A 19,498-nucleotide genomic window follows, 5' to 3' on the forward strand; every position below is an offset into this window, starting at 1 on the left:
TCCTATCTCCCCGCCCCCCATGACTAAGCAGTTTCTATAGCCGTAAGCTGATGTTAAGTCCTGAACTACACTCCCCCCTGCCATCTTGTGGTCAAATTTCAGTACTGCACTCCCTTTTCTGTCTTTCCCTGCTGTTACCTTTCTGTTATTGCCAATCTTCATCTGTAGTGCACAAATCGTCCCCTCCTACTTCCAGTCAGGTCTGTCCGTCAAGTCACCTTCCCCACACTCCCCCTTCCTTTTTCCATTGTTGTCCCGACAATCGTACCTATGTCGTCCTAAAGCTTGTCCACAGTTTGTAGTCGGACCGGTCATTGGGCCAAACCCGCTGCCCACGGGGGCCGAACCAAACTGGGAGCACCATGCTCTGAGCAGCCTACTGCTACTCGCCGGCGCGCACGCCACGTGGCAACTTCTTTCAGGTTGGCGAGGTCCACCCGGTCTACTCTACGGCGTGTACCTCCCACTACTCTCCCCTACTACTTCCTTCAACTACCCGGAACGCCAGGACCGAGGCCTTTCGCCTACCAGGTCATCGTTGGCGCCCGCCCTTCCTTTTGGGGTGTCCGTGGTGTCGGGGACCTGACTGACGGACCACTGTCTGGTTCGATATCTCTCGTCTCTTCGCCCTTCACTTAAAAAGTGTCATGGTCGGCATCTTCATCACATCTACCTCGTACCCGGGACCTGTTACACACACATTTTTTTTTGGTTACACACACTACTCATTAAATCAACTTTTTGCACACCGTTATCTCTACCTTAATAACAATATGAGTTACCCAACAGGGGTAACCCCTTTTTCCCTTGTTTGTTTTTTCGCTTTTTTTCTTTTCTTTCAACATAACATTTTAAAACAGAACATAAATACTCCCCCTCCCTTTAACATGAGTACTTCCTCTCCCATATCCCCGCTAATCCAGGAGATAACAATCAACAATAAAACATGTCCCTTATCTTGGACGTCGAACTGTCCTCTTGGGGCCTGCTCAACGGTGCAGCGAAATCCCGACAGTACGGGCCATCTCCTGATGGCCGATGTTGCGCTAGTCCAGCAGGGGAACCCCACAGTCGTGAGGTTCCCGGGATGTCTCGACTGTTCCTGAGCCCCGAGTGTTCTTTTTGCCCAGGGCTCAGGGGTCATCTCCCTCCTGAGAGATGAGTCAAAAGGGGTAGAAGGGGCAGAAAGTGGTTCCACAGCATTTCTCTACTTGGGGACCAGCAGTCCACCACCGGTGGTGGTGTGGACGCGCTCATCTCTGTCGACGCGGTGGCTTCGCTCGCATGTGAGAGACCGGGGTCGTTGACCGGTGAGAAGCGGAGCGGCAAAGCTGGGGCCTGCTAGTGTGGATGGCAGACAGCTCCACAGAGGTGGCAGAGCCCGATGACCCAGCCGAAGCCGCAATCCGGAGAGCGGCCGGAGCAGCCACGGACCTTGATGGGCAGGCCGCAGCCGTGGTATGGAGTATGGCAGAGGCAGCCCCGGACGTCGGTGAGCAAGCCGCAGCTGGAACCATGAGCGAGGCAGAGGCGGCCGTGGGTGTCACTGGGTAGGCCGCGGCCGGCGCCGCAATGGAACCAGAGGCGGCCGCGGATCAGGCCGCAACCGGAGTCGCAGACAGGGCCAGAGTGGCGGCCGGCACTGGTTGGGAGGCCGGAGTGGCGGCAGGCTTCGGGTGGTAAACCGCTGCTGCCAAGTGGAGCGCAGCAGCGTCGGCCACGGGCTGGTTCTGCACCGGCGACGCGGGCCTATGCGCCACCGGGCAGGGTGGCTCAGAGTGGTGGGTGAGAGTGTCGATCGGCCCAGCGGAGACCACAGAGCCCTCCATAACTGGGGCCGCTGGAAAATGGGAGGCTGCGCGGGGAGGCCGACTGGTGGGGGCCGCTTGCGGAGCAGCCGGCAGAGTCGGGGGAACTCTCACCTTCCCCGGCACCGTGGCTTTCTGCAGGTTGTTCCTCCGCTCTCCCAGAAGTCAGTCTGGGAAGCAGCTGGCCTCCGCTGCTCCTCTGCAGCTCCCGCTCCCATCGCCTGGCGCCCGCCGTTGCTCTTCATCCCGCCCTTTGGAAGGACCAGCCTCCAGGCCGGATAGTTTCGCAGAGACGACCGGCGACAGTTCCTCTAGCAGCCACCCCAGGTAATCCACTTCAGCGCCACCCCCTCCTGCTCGCAGGTCACCAGCGTTGCAGGGGCACAGAGTCTCATTCGAGTTTTCTTTGGATGGGTCCAGCCACAGTCCCAATTGATATTCCACTCGGGCACCATCTCGCAAAGTTTTTTTTTCCATTCCGGATCCTCCGATGACAGCCAATGGTCCGGAACAAAGTCTCAGATTTGTAATCCACAGGGAAGCAAACTTGTAATCCACAGGTGGGCAGCTCAAGTCCTTTTGGGTTCTCCAGGTGCAGGCCTGCTGCAGAAGCTGTAGTATTGGTGGCGGCGATCCTGCCGACTACGCCAAATGTGGCAGGGGGCCGGATTGGGGGGTGGTCCACTGCTTACCACAACTGGACGATGCAAAGACGAGACGGAGGCAGAATTCAGTTGTAACAGATTCGGGTTTATTGGCCGTCCTCCTGACGACCTTAGCCATGCACCGCAGTTCCTTTACAGCTCTCCGTTTCCAGGCCTGGGTACCTTTCACCTTTCCTTTAGTCGTGTTGACGTCCCTCGCGGATCTTTCGCTGGGGCTGTCCTAGACCAATCTACCACCAGCGCTTCACCTGCCCGAGGTCATCGTCCAATCGGTACCCCCAGGGTCTCGTCTGTCCTGCAGTACATCGTGTCAGGGCCACCCCCCGACTGTCTTCTCCTGTCAGTTCCCTGGTCGAGCTCTTCACTGTTCTCCGTCTTCTGTCCTGAGTCTTCCTCTGCTGAGCTCCTCCCGGGACTAGCCCAGCCTTTGGAACCCCAACCAGTCCTATTTATCTCCTCTCTTACTGGGAATTTCCCTCCTGGGTTCCTATCTCCCCACCCCCATGACTAAGCAGTTTCTATAGCCGTAAGCTGATGTTAAGTCCTGAACTACACTCCCCCTGCCATCTTGTGGTCAAATTTCGGTACAACACTCCCTTTTCTGTCTTTCCCTGCTGTTACCTTTCTGTCATTACCAATCTTCGTCTGTAGTGCACAAATCGTCCCCTCCTACTTCCAGTCAGGTTTGTCCATCAAGTCACCTTCCCTACAAATGCTATGCATTGATAGGGCTGGTTAACGCTATGTGAACCTGGCCTAACACTACAGCATTACTATTCAACAGAGCTGTCACTGAAGGAGGAGAACCCACCCTGCTAGCAACCAAAAAGTGAAGAAACTGTAAGGAGATTGCACTGCTCTGAACTGCTCAAGAGACAACATGAGAATACTCTTTTAAATATAATCTGTCAACAGGCTTTTGCTATGTAATCTGAAGACAGCATGTTGTAAGGGTTAAAACACAGATTTCAATGATGCCTCTTTTATCAATCTCTTTGGTTTTGTTTGATTACAATGACGGTTTTAGAACCAGGAGCTTATCATTGCTGGACACAGCTTGTGCCTGGCAGTTTGACTCTGCCCCCTTCTGTGATAGCCACCTCACTGTCTATAGACTTTGTATATACAGTGGGTAGAAAAAGTAGTCAGCCACCAATTGTACAAGTTCTCCCACTTATAAAGATGAGAGAGGCCTGTAATTGACATCATAGGTAGACCACAACTATGAGAGTCAAAATGAGAAAACAAATCCAGAAGATCACCTTGTCTGATTTGGCAAGATTTATTTTGCAAATTATGGTGGAAAATAACTATTTGGTCATTAACAAAAGTTCATCTCAATATTTTGTTATATATCCTTTGTTGGCAATGACAGAGGTCAAACGTTTTCTGTAAGTCTTCACAAGGTTGAAACACATTGTTGGTGGTATGTTGGCCCATTCCTCCATGCAGATCTCCTCTAGAGCAGTGATGTTTTGGGCCTGTCACTGGGCAACACAGACTTTCAAATCCCTCAAAAGGTTTTCTATGGGGTTGAGATCTGGAGGCTGGCTAGGCCACTCCAGGACCATCAAATGCTTCTTATGAAGCCACTTCTTCATTGCCCTGGTGGTGTGCTTGGGATCATTATCATTACTGCTGAAAGACCCATCCACGTTTCATCTTCAATGCATTTGCTGATGGAAGGAAGTTTACACTAAAAATCTCACTATACATGGCCCCAGTCATTCTTTCATGTACACGGATCACTTGTCCTGGGCCCTTTTTTGAGAGAAACATCCCCAAAGCATGATGTTTCCACCCCCATGCTTCACAGTAGGTATGGTGTTCTTTGGATGCAACTCAGCATTCTGTCTCCTCCAAACACGACGAGCTTTGTTTCTACCAAACAGTTCTACTTTAGTTTCATCAGACCATATGACATTATCCCAATATTCTCTCTAGCACACTTCAGACAGGCCCAGACATGTACTGGCATACGCAGGACACGTCTGGCACTATAAGATCTGAGTCCCTGGTGGCATAGCGTTACTGATGGTAGCCTTTGTTACAGTGGTCCCAGCTCTTTGCAGGTCATTCACTAGGTCCCCTCGTGTGGTTCTGTGAATTTTGCTCACCGTTCTTGTGATCATTTTGACCCCCACGGGGTGAGATCTTGCATTGAGCCCCAGATCGAGGGAGAATATCAGTGGTCTTGTAGGTCTTCCATTTTTTCTTGCTCCCACAGTTGATTTCATCACACCAAGCTGCTTGCCTATTGCAGATTCAGTCTTCCCAGCCTGGTGCAGGGCTACAATTTTGTTTCTGGTGTCCTTCGACAGCTCTTTGGTCTTCACCATAGTAAAGTTTGGAGTGTGACTGTTTGAGGCTGTGGACAGGTGTCTTTTATACTGATAACAAGTTCAAACAGGTGCCATTACTACAGGTAATGAGTGGAGAACAGAGGAACCTCTTAAAGAAGAAGTTACAGGTCTGTGAGAGCCAGAAATCTTGCATGTTTTAGGTGACCAAATAATTATTTTCCACCATAATTTGCAAAATAAATCTTGCCAAATCAGACAAGGTGATTTTCTAGATTTGTTTTCTCATTTTGACTCTCATAGTTGTGGTCTACCTATGATGTGAATTAAAGGCTTTTCTTATATTTTTATGTGTGAGAATGTGCACAATTGGTGGCTGACTAAATATTTTTTCTCCCTACTGTATAGAGCCTGGTGGAGGCGGGGTTAGCTCTCTCAGCTCTGCTTCATGCTAAATCTAAAAACTCTGATTGTGTCAGAATGGTTGCACTCAGTAAATTAAGTGATGCATCGTTGGATTCAGCTTCTCTTTGCCTACATCAGCATGCTCTCTGATGAGGTAACAAAAGCCTGCTGAGAGATACCCTGTGATGCATTTTCTTTATTTCCAAGAGAACTACTTTAAGAATAAATGTAGGTTCCCCCAGAATTTCTTGACAAGGATTTTGAAGCTGATACTGACTCACAATCTACATAAAAATCCTCTTAAAATACTTGCTCTATAAGACTTGATTTAAATAGGAACACTTTCTTATAATAATTCATTATAATTTTTATTTATATAGCGCTAACTTACTGTATTCCTCAGCACTTTGCAATTAAGTGGGGACATGTACGAACAATAAGAACAATTCAATGTAACACATTTCAACAGTTATAAGAGGAGTGAGGGTCATGCTCGCAAGCTTACAATCTGTAAGGAAATAGGGGGAACACAATAGGTAGAATGTGCTGTTATGTATGGCACAGTCATCGCTATGAAAAAATAAGGGTTTTCATATAAAGCTGCATGATCTTGTCATCAGCCAGGATTGTCTTGGAGTGCAGTTACCATGTGCTATTAGGTGTATGAAGGGTGTGGAGACAGATGAATAGGTAGGCGCAGATTATGACAAACATTTAGGAGGTAACAAGAGAGAGTTAGGTTAGTGAGTTGCAGTAATAGGCTTGTCTAAACAGATATGTTTTTAAGGCACTCTTAAAACATATGGGTTAAATATTAGTCGAATCGTTTGGGGTTGTGCATTCCAGAAAACTGGTGCAGCACGAGAGAAGTCTAGTTGACAGAAGTGGGAGGTTGAGATTAAGGAGTATGTTAGTCTTAGATCAGTTGCAGAATGGAGAGCACGGTAAGGGTGATATACAGAGATGAGGACAAAGAGCTAGGGCAGTGCAGAACTGTGGAGAGCTTTGTGGATGAGATAGATAAGTTTGTTTTCTGTAGTGAATGTGCAACCAGTGCAATGTCTGGTACTGGGTGGAGACATCGGTGAAATGATGTGATAGAAATACAACCCTGGTTGCTGCATTCAGGATGGATTGGATGTGAGAAAGTTTGGTAAGACCAATCAGATGAGAGTTGCAGTAGTCCAGACAAATATGAATAAGAGTGACAGTAAAAGTTTTTGAAGTTTCAAAGGTGAGAAAAGGTTGGATTCTGGAGATGTTTTTAAGGTGCAGGTGACACGAGTGAGTGATTGCATATGGGGAACAAAGGAAAGTTCTGTGTTAAATTGTTAAATATAACCCCAAGACAGTGAGCTTGCTTCTTGGAAACTATTGTTAGACCACCCAAGGAAATTGCAAAGTCAGGTATAGGTAGGTTAGTAGAGGGAGGAAACACAAAGAGTTCAGTTTTGGAGAGATTTAGTTTCAGATAGAAAGGGGACATGATATAATAGACAGCAGATAGACAAACCCTGGTATTTTATATTAAAGTGAGGGTAATGTCAGGTGAAACCAAATCTGCGGATGGTTTGTCCAATACGGGCGGTGTATAGAGAGAAATGGAGGGGAATTAGGTCTGAACCTTGATGAACCCTGATAATAAGGGGAAGATTAGAAGAAGAGCCTGAAAAGATACCATGAAGGAGCGGTCAGAGAGATATATATCCTTGAGGCCGATAGAGCATGATGATGAGGACTATAGTGCACATGGTGCTTTTTTTCTGCTAATTTTTTCAGCATGTTTGAGGGGCCTCTTCCTGAACAAAAGCTTCAAACTTGGACACAAAACTCGGAAAAAACACTCCATGCATAAAGACAATGTAAAAAAAAGCACAAAGAACATTTCAGGTTTGCATTTCATATTTTCCTCATTACAATTCGTCATGTGAACCTACCCTGAATGTGCAAATAGTTAATCTATGCACACAATTGTCTTCTGCAAGAAGATCACTAGACAGGTTAGTGCCTGAGACATAGGAATCCTGAGTAAAGATAAGCAATGTGATTGGAAAATCTTTATTATTGCTCGATATAGGCAAACTGATTAACACTTGGGGAGCTTTGATTGCCTAACATTGAGCTTCACAATTGGTAAATTGATTGATCCTTCTCTTGTAATGGCTAAATATTTGACACAAACTATGACTTGAAGTTGAAGAATTGATTCTGCATCTTTAAACCAAAACAGTGCTCAATCTAAGTTTGTACTTTACAAGTGACAATGATCAAAATAGGACTTACTTGGAAAACTTTGTGATGCACCACTGATCTGTTCTGCTTTCAAAATGATCTGGAACTTGTATCAGGTAAGTGAGTAGAAGAACCTGCTCCACTATTCTTACATATAGAAATTGATGTGATGAACTTAAAATATGCAGCGCAACTATGTAGCATAAAAATGGAGAAACTAGTACAAAAAAACAAATGAATGGCAGAAAACCAAAAAGTCCAGGATTTTTTCTTAGAGGCAGAATTGACAAAGAATATGTATGCCCAAAGTAATGACTAACTGGACACATGGTTAAACGTATCACACTTCCTGGAAAAATGTTCCAGTTGTTATGATTTATTTTACCTGATGTAATAATAGGGGGCAGTGAGTTCCTTTTTTGACAATGGAAGTGTTCTGTAGTGATTCAGTTACGGAAAATGATCTTAAAAAAATGCTTATTTGTAGTGTTGAGCTTTCCGATACTGCAAATATCGGGTATCGGCCAATATTCGCTGTATCGTAATTCCGATACCGAGTACGGATATTTTTACAATATCGGATACCGGAATTGGAAGTTCCCATAATGCAATGAGCCAGTGTTGTGGCTGTGATTGGCTGCTGAAATGATGTCATCATGATGCGCGGTCTGTGCGGGCCTGCCGGGGGTCTGTGCGGGCTGCCGAGGTTCTGTGCGGGCTGCTGGGGGTCTGTGCGGGCCTACCGGGGGTCTGTACGGGCCTGCCGGAGGTTTGTACGGGCCTGCCGGGGGTCAGTGCGGACTGCCGGGGGTCTGTGCGGGCCTGTTGGGGGTCTGTACGGGCCTGCTGGGGGTCTGTGCGGGCCTGCCGTGGGTTGTGTGTGTGCAGGCATCGTCCGATGGGACTACAACATATCCTCCCATAGTCAAGTGCCCATACCCATCACACATCCTCCATACCATAGTCCCATGCCCATATACATATCCGCCATCCCATAGTCCCGTGCCCATATACCCATCACACATCCTCCATCCCATAGTCAACCATTATGACAAAATGAGCGGCGGCAGGGCTTGCAACCTATGACGACATCAGCGTCACCATGGCAACCATTGTGACATTATAATGAGGAGCGGGGCTTGATACGCACACACTACTTCCCCAGTATGCAAATAGGGGCATTGTGACATCACAATGAGGGGCGGGGCTTGACGCGCACACACTTTTTCCCCCAGTATGTAGATAGGGGCAAAATTGTTTGGTGAATTGGAATGCGCGGGGTTAAAATTTCGCCTCACAACATAGCTTAGGACGCTCTCGGGGTCCAGACGTGTGACTGTGCCAAATTTTGTGGCTGTAGCTGCGACGGTGCGGATGCCTATCCCGGACATACAAACATACACACACACATACATACACACATACATTCACACTTTGAGCTTTATATGTTAGATATTCTATGCAACCTCTTCCCTATACTGGAATCTGGACTTTACTGCTGGATCTACTCAGAGTAGTTTCTGGTTAATGTAACAAGCTGAATAAAGTAACCAACCAAGACAACATCTGAGACAGAGAATAACTTATCAAAACTGAAGTCCAAGAGCAAAGTTAGAGAAAGAAGGGTCCAAATCCAAAGCAATAAAACTGTTGCTTGGTTATTCGGTTGTGTGCAGAACCCTCATCCTCTCCTATTTGTTTTTTCCTTGCTTCACTGTCCGATGTTCCACTCTGTTGGTTGTGAGTGCATATTTGTGTGTGCGGTATTTTCCTTTATCCCTGTATGTATTCCCTTGTTAGTCTGGTTGGTGTATATACATACACTATTACTCCTCACTTCCTTGGGTGGGGGAGGGAACAGATTAGGGGCAGATTAAGGAGCTCAGCAAGTTACAAGGTAATTCCATAGCTACCTCCTTTTGGCTTTTGCCTGACCACTCACAGAATAATAAGCTTCCTGACATCTGGTGATAAATTTGGCTTTGTATTTGCCATATTTTAACCGAAAAACACACAAATAACAAAAAAGTAGGCAAAATTCGACTACCCATGACAAAATTTGTAAAACATTTTGCCCAGCAAATGTGGAAAATGAACACATAACGGGATAAAACAATGTCAAAAACACTATTTTCATCCTTAAAGCTGACATCTATTTGCGTCTGGCTTACTAAAATCACCAGGAAAATGGCATCACAGCAACCAGACTGAAGTAATAATAATAATAATAATAATCTTTATTTATATAGCGCCAACATATTCCGCAGCGCTTTACAGTTTAACAGTTTCAAAACACAAGTCATAAGTAACAACGTTAACAATACAATAATTAAAGCAAAATAAGACGACCCTGCTCGTGAGAGCTTACAATCTACAATGAGGGGGGGGAGATACAAAGTACAGGTGTGTATTTACAATGATGGTCCAGCCATCTTGAGGGAGTGAGGGATGGATGGAGATAGTGAATGGGCTACACACGCACACTTACACATAGAATGACTTTGATTAGTGAACGTGATAGGCCGCTCTGAACAAATGTGTTTTGAGGGAGCGCCTGAAGCTATGCAAGTTGTGGATAGTCCTAAGTAATAACACTTTAAAAAAATGCAAAACTTGGTCCCCACTGTATAATGAAAATCAGCAAAATCTATGGGATTCCACCATGTCAAGTCAAAAGTTGTGGACACTAAGCATGGTATTTTTCATGTCTCATTCATGAAGAAAATTCATTTAATTCAACTGCACTTACTGTATACCATGACACAGACATGTCATTCTAACTCTCCCTATAATGATTCAGCTGCAGTTCTATCAAGTGTATTATTCACTTCTGACACTTAAAGTAAAAGATTGCAGGAATTCTCAGACTGGGTTATTTTGGGTGATGTATCAGCATGACCTTTTAAGGAGTGTACAGGAGTGATATGCAGTCAAAAATAAGATAAAACATCAGCGGAAGCACTACAAAGAGACAGACTACTTAACATTTCAAGGAAAATTATTTTTTAATAATTAGGTACATCAATAACAATATTATCTAGTAATAGGGTGATAATCATATAACCTAGGATCAAAGTTATTTAGCATATAGTGGAAATAAAAAGTCTACACACTTTACACCACATTCCAAATTATTATGCAAATTGTATTTAACTGTCATAAAGACTAATTTTTTGTTTTGTCTTGTCTCAGGTTGCTTTGGATCATTGAAGTCAATCTCAAACACCTGTGATAATTAGTTTGCCAGATGAGCCCAATTAAAGGAAAACTACTTAAGAAGGATGTTCCATATTATTTAGCAGACCACAGATTACAAGAAAAATGGGAAAGACAAAGGATCTCTCTGCTGCGGAAAAGCATCAAATAGTGCAATGCCTTAGACAGGGCATGAAAATATTAGATATGTCATGAAAACTGAAGCTTGATCATCATATTGTGAATAACGGGTTTGTGCAGATAAAGTGTTAATGAGGAAGTTTTCTGCCAGATGAATTCATCAGATTAAGAGAGCAGTTACTAAAATAATATTACAAAGCAGAAAACAGGTATTTGAATCTAATGGTGCCTCTGGAATCCTGTGAACCTCAAGGTGTAGGATCCTCTAAAGGCTTGCAGTTGTGCATAAATGTACTATTCCCCCCTAAACAATGCTCACAAGCAGAAATTGTTGCAGTGGGCCCAGACATATATGAAAACTAATTTTAGAACAGTCTAGTTTACTGATGAGTGCCGTGCAACCCTGGATGGTTCTGATGGATGAAGTAGTGGATGGTTGATGAATAGCCACCATGTCCCAACAAGGCTGCAACATCAGCAAGGGGCTGTCGGAGTCATGTTTTGGTCTGGAATCATGGGTAGAAAGCTGGTAAGCCTCTTTAGGGTTGCTGAATGTGTGAAAATGACTTTGGCAAAGTAAATGGCGTCTCTGGCTGATGACTGGCCACTTTTTATGGAACAAAAAGAAGAACTGTGCTATCTGTAGCACAAGAACTGCAAAGAATACCTCTGAGTCATTGGCTGCTATGGGCATAAAAGGAGATAAACTCAGGGTGTGATCACCATCCTCCCCTGACCTCAACCCTGTAGAGAACCTTTGGAGTATCCTCAAGCAAAGCATACATGAGAGTGGGAGGCAGTTCACATCAAAATAGCAGCTCTGGAGGCTATTCTGACATCCTACAAAAAAATTCAAGCAGAAACTATCCAAAAACTCATAAGTTTAATGGAGGAAAGAACTGTGAAGGAGAAATCACAGAAGGGGTCCTATGTTAATATGTAATTTGGCCTGTTAAGATGTTTTTGATTGAAAGACCTTTTGATTTCAGTAAATGTGACTTCTTACTGCTGCAAATTCCACAAATGGCCGTTTTCAGTTCTTTACAACCTACAGTTGTGGCCAAAAGTATTGACATCCCTGCAATTCTGTCAGATAATACTCAGGTTCTTCCTGAAAATGATTGCAAATGCAAATTCTTTGGTATTATTATCTTCATTTAATTTGTCTTAAATGAAAAAAACACAAAAGAGAATGAAGCAAAAAGCAAAACATTGATCATTTCACACAAAACTCCAAAAATGGGCCAGACAAAAGTATTGGCACCCTCAGCCTAATACTTGGTTGCACAACCTTTAGCCAAAATAACTGCGACCAACCGCTTCCGGTAACCATCAATGAGTTTCCTACAATGCTCTGCTGGAATTTTAGACCATTCTTCTTTGGCAAACTGCTCCAGGTCCCTGATATTTGAAGGGTGCCTTCTCCAAACTGCCATTTTTAAATCTCTCCACAGGTGTTCTATGGGATTCAGGTCTGGACTCATTGCTGGCCACCTTAGAAGTCTCCAGTGCTTTCTCTCAAACCATTTTCTAGTGCTTTTTGAAGTGTGTTTTGGGTCATTGTCCTGCTGGAAGACCCATGACCTCTGAGGGAGACCCAGCTTTCTCACACTGGGCCCTACATTATACTGCAAAATTTGTTGGTAGTCTTCAGACTTCATAATGCCATGCACACGGTCAAGCAGTCCAGTGACAGAGGCAACAAAGCAACCCAAAACATCAGGGAACCTTTGCCATGTTTGACTGTAGGGACCGTGTTCTTTTCTTTGAATGCCTCTTTTTTTCTCCTGTATACTCTATGTTGATGCCTTTGCCCAAAAAGCTCTACTTTTGTCTCATCTGACCAGAGAACATTCTTCCAAAATGTTTTAGGTTTTTTCAGGTAAGTTTTGGCAAACTCCAGCCTGGCTTTTTTATGTCTTGGGGTAAGAAGTGGGGTCTTCCTGGGTCTCCTACCATACAGTCCCTTTTCATTCAGACGCCGACGGATAGTACGGGTTGACACTGTTGTACCCTCGGACTGCAGGGCAGCTTGAACTTGTTTGGATGTTAGTCGAGGTTCTTTATCCAACATCCGCACAATCTTGCGTTGAAATCTCTTGTCAATTTTTCTTTTCCGTCCACATCTAGGGAGGTTAGCCACAGTGCCATGGGCTTTAAATTCTTGATGACACTGCGCTCAGTAGACACAGGAACATTCAGGTCTTTGGAGATGGACTTGTAGCTTTGAGATTGCTCATGCTTCCTCACAATTTGGTTTCTCAAGTCCTCAGACAGTTCTTTGGTCTTCTTTCTTTTCTCCATGCTCAATGTGGTACACACAAGGACACAGGACAGAGGTTGAGTCAACTTTAATCCATGTCAACTGGCTGCAAGTGTGATTTAGTTATTTCCAACACCTGTTAGGTGCCACAGGTAAGTTACAGGTGCTGTTAATTACACAAATTAGAGAAGCATCACATGATTTTTCGAACAGTGCCAATACTTTTGTCCACCCTCTTTTTTTATGTTTGGTGTGGAATTATATCCAATTTGGCTTTAGGACAATTCTTTTTGTGTTTTTTCATTTAAGACAAATTAAATGAAGATAATAATACCAAAGAATTTGTGTTTGCAATCATTTTCAGGAAGAAACTGAGTATTATCTGACAGAATTGCAGGGGTGTCAATACTTTTGGCCACAACTGTATAAAATGTTTGAAAAGTCTGTTGTGCATAATAATTTAGAACAGTTTTAGGGTATGTGCACATGCTGCGGTTTTGCTGCGGTTTTGGCCCTGCAGAACTGCAGCAGTTCTGCAGACATGGTACTTTACCATGTTAGCCTATGGGTTTTCAAAACCGCAGTGCTCAAGCTGCGTTTTTTTACCTGCGGAAAAGCTGCGGGGTTTTTTCCGCAGCATGTCAATTGTTTCTGCGGATTCTGCTGCGGTTTCACACCTTTAACATAGTAGAGGTGTGAAACCGCAGGGCAAAACCGCAGGCCAAACCGCAGCAAAACCGCAGGTCACTTTACCTGTGGTTTTACCTGCGTTTCCGCGTGAAAAAACCCGCAGCAGAATCCGCAGCTTGTGCACTCACCCTTAAGGTTTTTCTGGCTTTGAAAAAATGCTGTTATCATTAGGAGGTTAGTCCGATAAATACCGTTAATGTTTTGAACATTATACTGACTCATTGTATTGACCTTTTAGGAAAATCAGAAAAAAAAATAGCATTTGCATAATAATTTGGAATGCAGTATACATGGGGTTAATCAGAAACCCTTTAATGGTGGCAGCGATGTACTGACTACTATTTAACATGAGTTTAAATGTGATTGGCTAATTCTGAACATAACCACCTCCCCAACACTTATGCAACTACAGTATTTCAGTTTTGCTATTTTCATTTTAATTTACACCTTAAAATAATTTCAGTTTGTTTTTCAATGTATTTGTACAAATTATGTGCCACATTAAAAGTGGAAAAAATACTGAAATTAATTGACAAAAAAAGTCATTTTAATTTTGGTGTAATGTTTAGACTTCATATATCCACTGTAATTTTTAATATATTAATACATTTAGATTTGTGATATTTTTTCCATACACCTCTGTCAGATTCGACTAATGTTTCTATAGTTCTGCTGTTTTTGTGGACTAACTATATTTCACAGAAGAGTTCTTTCAGTAAACAGCGCAATCATTGTGTGCAGTTCATGCTGTATATGCTCTTTGAGACCTTTTTGTGATCTAATTCAAGTTTTAAATAAAAATCCATAGAGAGGATATTTTATGGGATTCAGTTTTCTCCATAAGAATGTCAGTAGAGCGATCTTACAATTCAGGAGAGACCCGTATCTGCACTTTCTTATTGCAGTTATCATTTACAGTATTTCACAGCTCCTGATACTGCTATGACATCTTGGAAACTGAGGGACAAACGCTTCAAAATTGCTTAAAAAACACTTATGTGGGCACACAGCCTTAATGAACTAAAAGATGGACAGAGTTGCTCCAGAGACTGTACAGATGCTTTGAGCAAACAACTCAGAATTCTTGCCCAGCAGTCCAGGACCTTACAATGCTTCCTTTTTATCCAGAATAGATATAAATCCATTTACCATATTTTGCAGATTTTTAGATGCTCCGGATTATAAGACACACCCCAAATTTTGAGGAGAAAAAAGGGAAAAATATTTTTGTTTAGAATAAAATGGTGGTGCTTCTTATAATCCATGCGTCTTATTGCTTACCAGGAGGTGGTGGCTGTGGTGAAGCGGGGTCCCAGGGTTGCTGCTGGAGGAGGTAGGACTGGGGTGATACTGCAGGCCGCAGGGTGGGATGAGGGGGAGTCCGATATGCAGTGCGCCGCTGTGGGTGTCCAGTGCTGTGGGTGTCCAGTGCTGCGGGTGTCCCCGGCACTGCTGCCAGGGGTGTCCACCGCTGCTGCCACTACCTGGGGTGTCCGCTGCCCAGGGTGTCCACTGCTGCGAGGGGGCTCTGCCAACATTTTGTTGTTTCCTCCTGTGTGGTGGACTCTGGGAAAATGGCTGCCGGGGGCAGTGCAAGCGCAGATGGAGATCTCGGCATCAAGATCTTGGGAGATGAGATTTCAGTGCTGAGATCTCATCTCCCGAGATCTTTGTGCTGAGATTTCCATCTGCCCATGCGCCTCCCCCTGGCGGCCAATTTTCTGGAGTCCACCGCACAGGAGGAAACCACGGAACTGCGGGAAGCTCTGGCCTTTCACAAAATGTTGGCAGAGACCCCCCACAGCGGCGGACACCCCGGGCAGCGTCGGCAGACACCCCCTCATCCCAGCCTGCAGCAATGGTGTCAGTAAGGTATATACGCATTATAAGATGCACCCCCATTTCCCCCCAAATTTGGGGAAAAAATTGCATCTCATAATGCGTAAAATACGGTATCTCTACTTTCGACCAATTCATTTGTGTTTCCACCAGGTCAGCCCTTCTACAGGCAAGATCATAATACATAGGAAGAGTATTCTTTAGTATCAATCAGCTAATGAAAGAGTTTGCCTAAAAAAGAATTCTTGTTGGTAGCACATCCTTTTGGGTAATCAGGTGATGCACTGTTGAATGTACAAACTGTATAGTAATCAAATAATCTAACTAAGGTGGTTGTCCAGGCATCTAATATTGATGATCTATCCTGATCAGAAGTTATTAGATCCGGCAGCGACCAGATTTAAGGCAGAACAGAACAGCTGCATTGAACTTGAATACGCGTTATCCTGCAGTACCCAGCAGAAGCTGCTGCGCATTAAATGAAGCTGAACGATGCTGTTCAGTTTTGTTCAATGTTACATCCTTCTGCTGCTGGAGCTGACAGATGATCGGTTGCAGTGATGAATGTCAGACCCCACTGATTTGATATTGATGACCAGCCTTTGATAACCCCTTTAACATTAGTCTGCGTAATGTTTGTTTGCAGTGGCTTTAGCAAAAGAGCTTTTAAACAGAGGTCAACCGACCTGTTACTCCAGAGATTGGTGCTCATTATGGACAGAAATCTGCCCATATAAATGTGTCCTCAGGGTCCTTTTACACCTGCAGATAATATGACTACAATGAGCACTGACTGACCGCACAGCACGTCAATCAGTGTATGTTACACTTATATTTACATGCAGCAATTAACTTTATAGGGATGATTGTTTGAGCCCATACAGTAGGATTGTTACTTTTTATAGAATTCTATTGTACATTCCCATACAGTTTGATCCCCAGTTATTTTCTTTGTTCCCATACAATTTGGTTTTTCAAGCCCACACAATTTTATTGTTGCCATACCATTTGATTGTTCGTCCCCATTCTGTTTGATTTTTTTATTCCTATACAATTTGATTGTTTGTTCCCATCCAGTTTAATATTCACTCCCAAATGGCTTGGATGTTCATCCTCATGCAGATTGATTATTCATCTGAATAAAATTTGATGTTTCCAGCCACACATTTCTGTTTACAAAAGGGTGCATGCTGCCGACCTCTGATTGTAAGCTACATGAAAAAAAAAAAAGATGCCTTTGACTGATCGCTGGCATCTTTACATGGGGCAATGATCATGAAGTCTCAGCCCTAGAGTTGAGTGGGTCTTTCGAAATTCGAATTTTCTTACTTCATTGAATTTTCTCCAAAAAATTGATTTGTGAATAAATTTGTGTGACTCACAATACTGAATACTGGAAAACTTGAGAGAGAGAAGACCCCGCTGACCAAAAGAATTTACACTGTGCAGGAAATAGAGAGAACCCTCCTGACTTTAAGAGCTTACACTGTACAGGTGAGAGACAATCCCGCTAACCATAAGAGCATACACTCTACAGGTGAGAGACAATCCCGCTGACCATAAGAGCTTACACTCTACAGGTGAGAGACAGTCCCGCTGACCATAAGAGCTTATACTCTACAGGTGAGAGACAATCCCGCTGACCATAAGAGCTTACACTCTACAGGTGAGAGACAATCCTGCTGACCATAAGAGCTTATACTCTACAGGTGAGAGACAATCCCGCTGACCATAAGAGCTTACACTCTACAGGTGAGAGACAGTCCCGCTGACCATAAGAGCTTATACTCTACAGGTGAGAGACAATCCCGCTGACCATAAGAGCTTACACTCTACAGGTGAGAGACAGTCCCGCAGACCATAAGAGCTTACACTCTACAGAATAGAAAAAAAGAGGATCCTGCTAACTGCAACAGCTTACATTCTACAGAAGAGAAAAAGAGGACCCCGCTGACCACAACAGCTTGCACTCTACAGAAGAGAAAAAAGAGGACCCTTCTGACCATAAGAGCCTACACTCTAGAGAACAGAGAGGGAGGACCTTGCTGACCATAAGAGCTTACACTCTACAGAAAAGAAAAAAAGAAAGGACCCTGCTGACCATAAGAGCTTACACTCTACAGAACAGAGAGACTTACCCAATGACTCTAGAGATGAAAAACAGCTTTGCCGTACAAACTGTGGTCCACTGGGAACAGCTGATCTGTGATGGCCCAGATACTGACCACCATTGTACAAGGTATGAGAATCTAAAAGGTGTCATAGCTGCAGGAAATTATGGGGACGCTGACGAAGAAAAGCAAAATCCCTTTATCTGATGTTTCAGCAGTGTAGGAAATGGTCAAATAAAACTGCAATTTCAGGAAATTTGACTGGAGCTTGATCCTCCATGAATAAATCTGCTCATCTCTTCTAAAGGTACTGTCACATTTAGCGATGTACCAGCGATCCCGACCAGCGATATGACGCGGTCAGGATCGCTGGTACATCGCTAAGTGGTCGCTAGTGAGCTGCCACACAGGCAGATCTCACCAGCGACATCGCTGGGGAAGGGGGTCGCTACTTACCTGTCACACTAGGCGATCCTGTGTCCTCCCGCCCACGTCCACGCTCGTTGCTCGTCTCTCCACAGGAAGCGCCGCAGGAAGCTGACGACGAGAAGCGGTCCTGAACATTCTCGCGCGATCAGCGATAACCAGCGGGGGAGCGGGTCGTAGGTAAGTATCAGACACAGCGATGTCGCTAGCAATATCGCTATAACGTCACAAGTTATAGCGATATTGCTAGCGATATCGCTTAGTGTGACAGGCCCTTAAGTCTTATGAAATCTCCAGTGTATTATCAGCTTAATAGTTTTTCCTAAATGCTTGTTTTATCTCTGAAAGTTGGGGGCAGGTGATACTATGGTTCAGGTATCATATAAGTTTAAATTCTACATATATGTAAAGCATCTGACTGGTGACCATGATCACCAACATTGTTCTCCATTGCATGGTCTCTCTTGTGTTTTAGTCTAAGACCCAGCTTTGAGTTTCCATTGTGATTGCCAATATCTGGATTATCTCCTAAATAAGCTATGTAGCAGGAGTTGTCAGAATTCTGGTGAGTCATTAATTAATGTATCTTCATTAATGCATCTAAGAATCTAAAAACAGAACTCTCTATCCTGACATTAACTTTGACTCCTCAGCAGTGTTTTTCAATGAAAGGCCAACAATATCAGGAAATGCTATGAACTTCAATTTGTATGTGTTATTAAATGATAGGTACTGTATCCTAACCACATAGACAGAAGCTATAAATGTAATTACAATAAAAAGTATAATAAGCTATTGCTGTGAATGCCCTGCAGATAATCCCTTCATCCTAGAAACCAGCGATGGGCTACCCTGTGCTCTGCCAGTCCCGTTACATGAATGTACACAGTGCCTCTGGTGTAATCTGGGAGCTCATGTGTATGTGTCAGCATGGTAGGAACCGTCTGTTATGTAATGGTCTAAACCTGCCAAATTATTTGTCGAGCAGGGTGTCTTAAGTGTTTTAGTATTTCAAGGCTTAACAGGCAAGCAGAAGCAAATGCCGGGATTTCAGTGTATGAGAAATTGAAATTAGTGATATATTTATGTACAAGAAGAGAAAGTTTCGGTTACACAGACATACAATGACCACGTGCTACATATTCGTGGGACATAATTATCTAATATATTGACTCACTATCGTTTATTAATTGCACATTCAATTATATCATTTGTGCACTCTTGTCCTATTTAGGGGAGTTTGTACGGCTTCATTATAAGCCTGAAGGGTTTTTCATATGTGTCATTTCTATGACTCTTTAATTGTTTTTATATGGTTATGTCTGTGTTGTACCTAATAAAATTTGTATTTTTGTGGTGATCCTTGTTGTGGTCAGTAGCTTTCTCTTCTTGTGCATGATTTACTTGTTTACTCATTTCAGGT

At 43.9% G+C, this 19,498-nt stretch overlaps 1 protein-coding gene across 1 annotated transcript in view; it reads right to left on the reverse strand.

The window, feature by feature from the left end:
* TRIM55 (tripartite motif containing 55) overlaps positions 1 to 19,498 on the reverse strand; it is a 206,224-nt gene that overhangs the window by 124,032 nt on the left and 62,694 nt on the right. The gene's annotated exons all lie outside the window — the stretch shown is intronic.

The sequence above is a fragment of the Dendrobates tinctorius genome, unplaced genomic scaffold, assembly GCF_039654945.1.
Source record: "Dendrobates tinctorius isolate UK_male_01 unplaced genomic scaffold, ASM3965494v1 ptg000082l, whole genome shotgun sequence".
Lineage (NCBI taxonomy): Eukaryota > Metazoa > Chordata > Amphibia > Anura > Dendrobatidae > Dendrobates > Dendrobates tinctorius.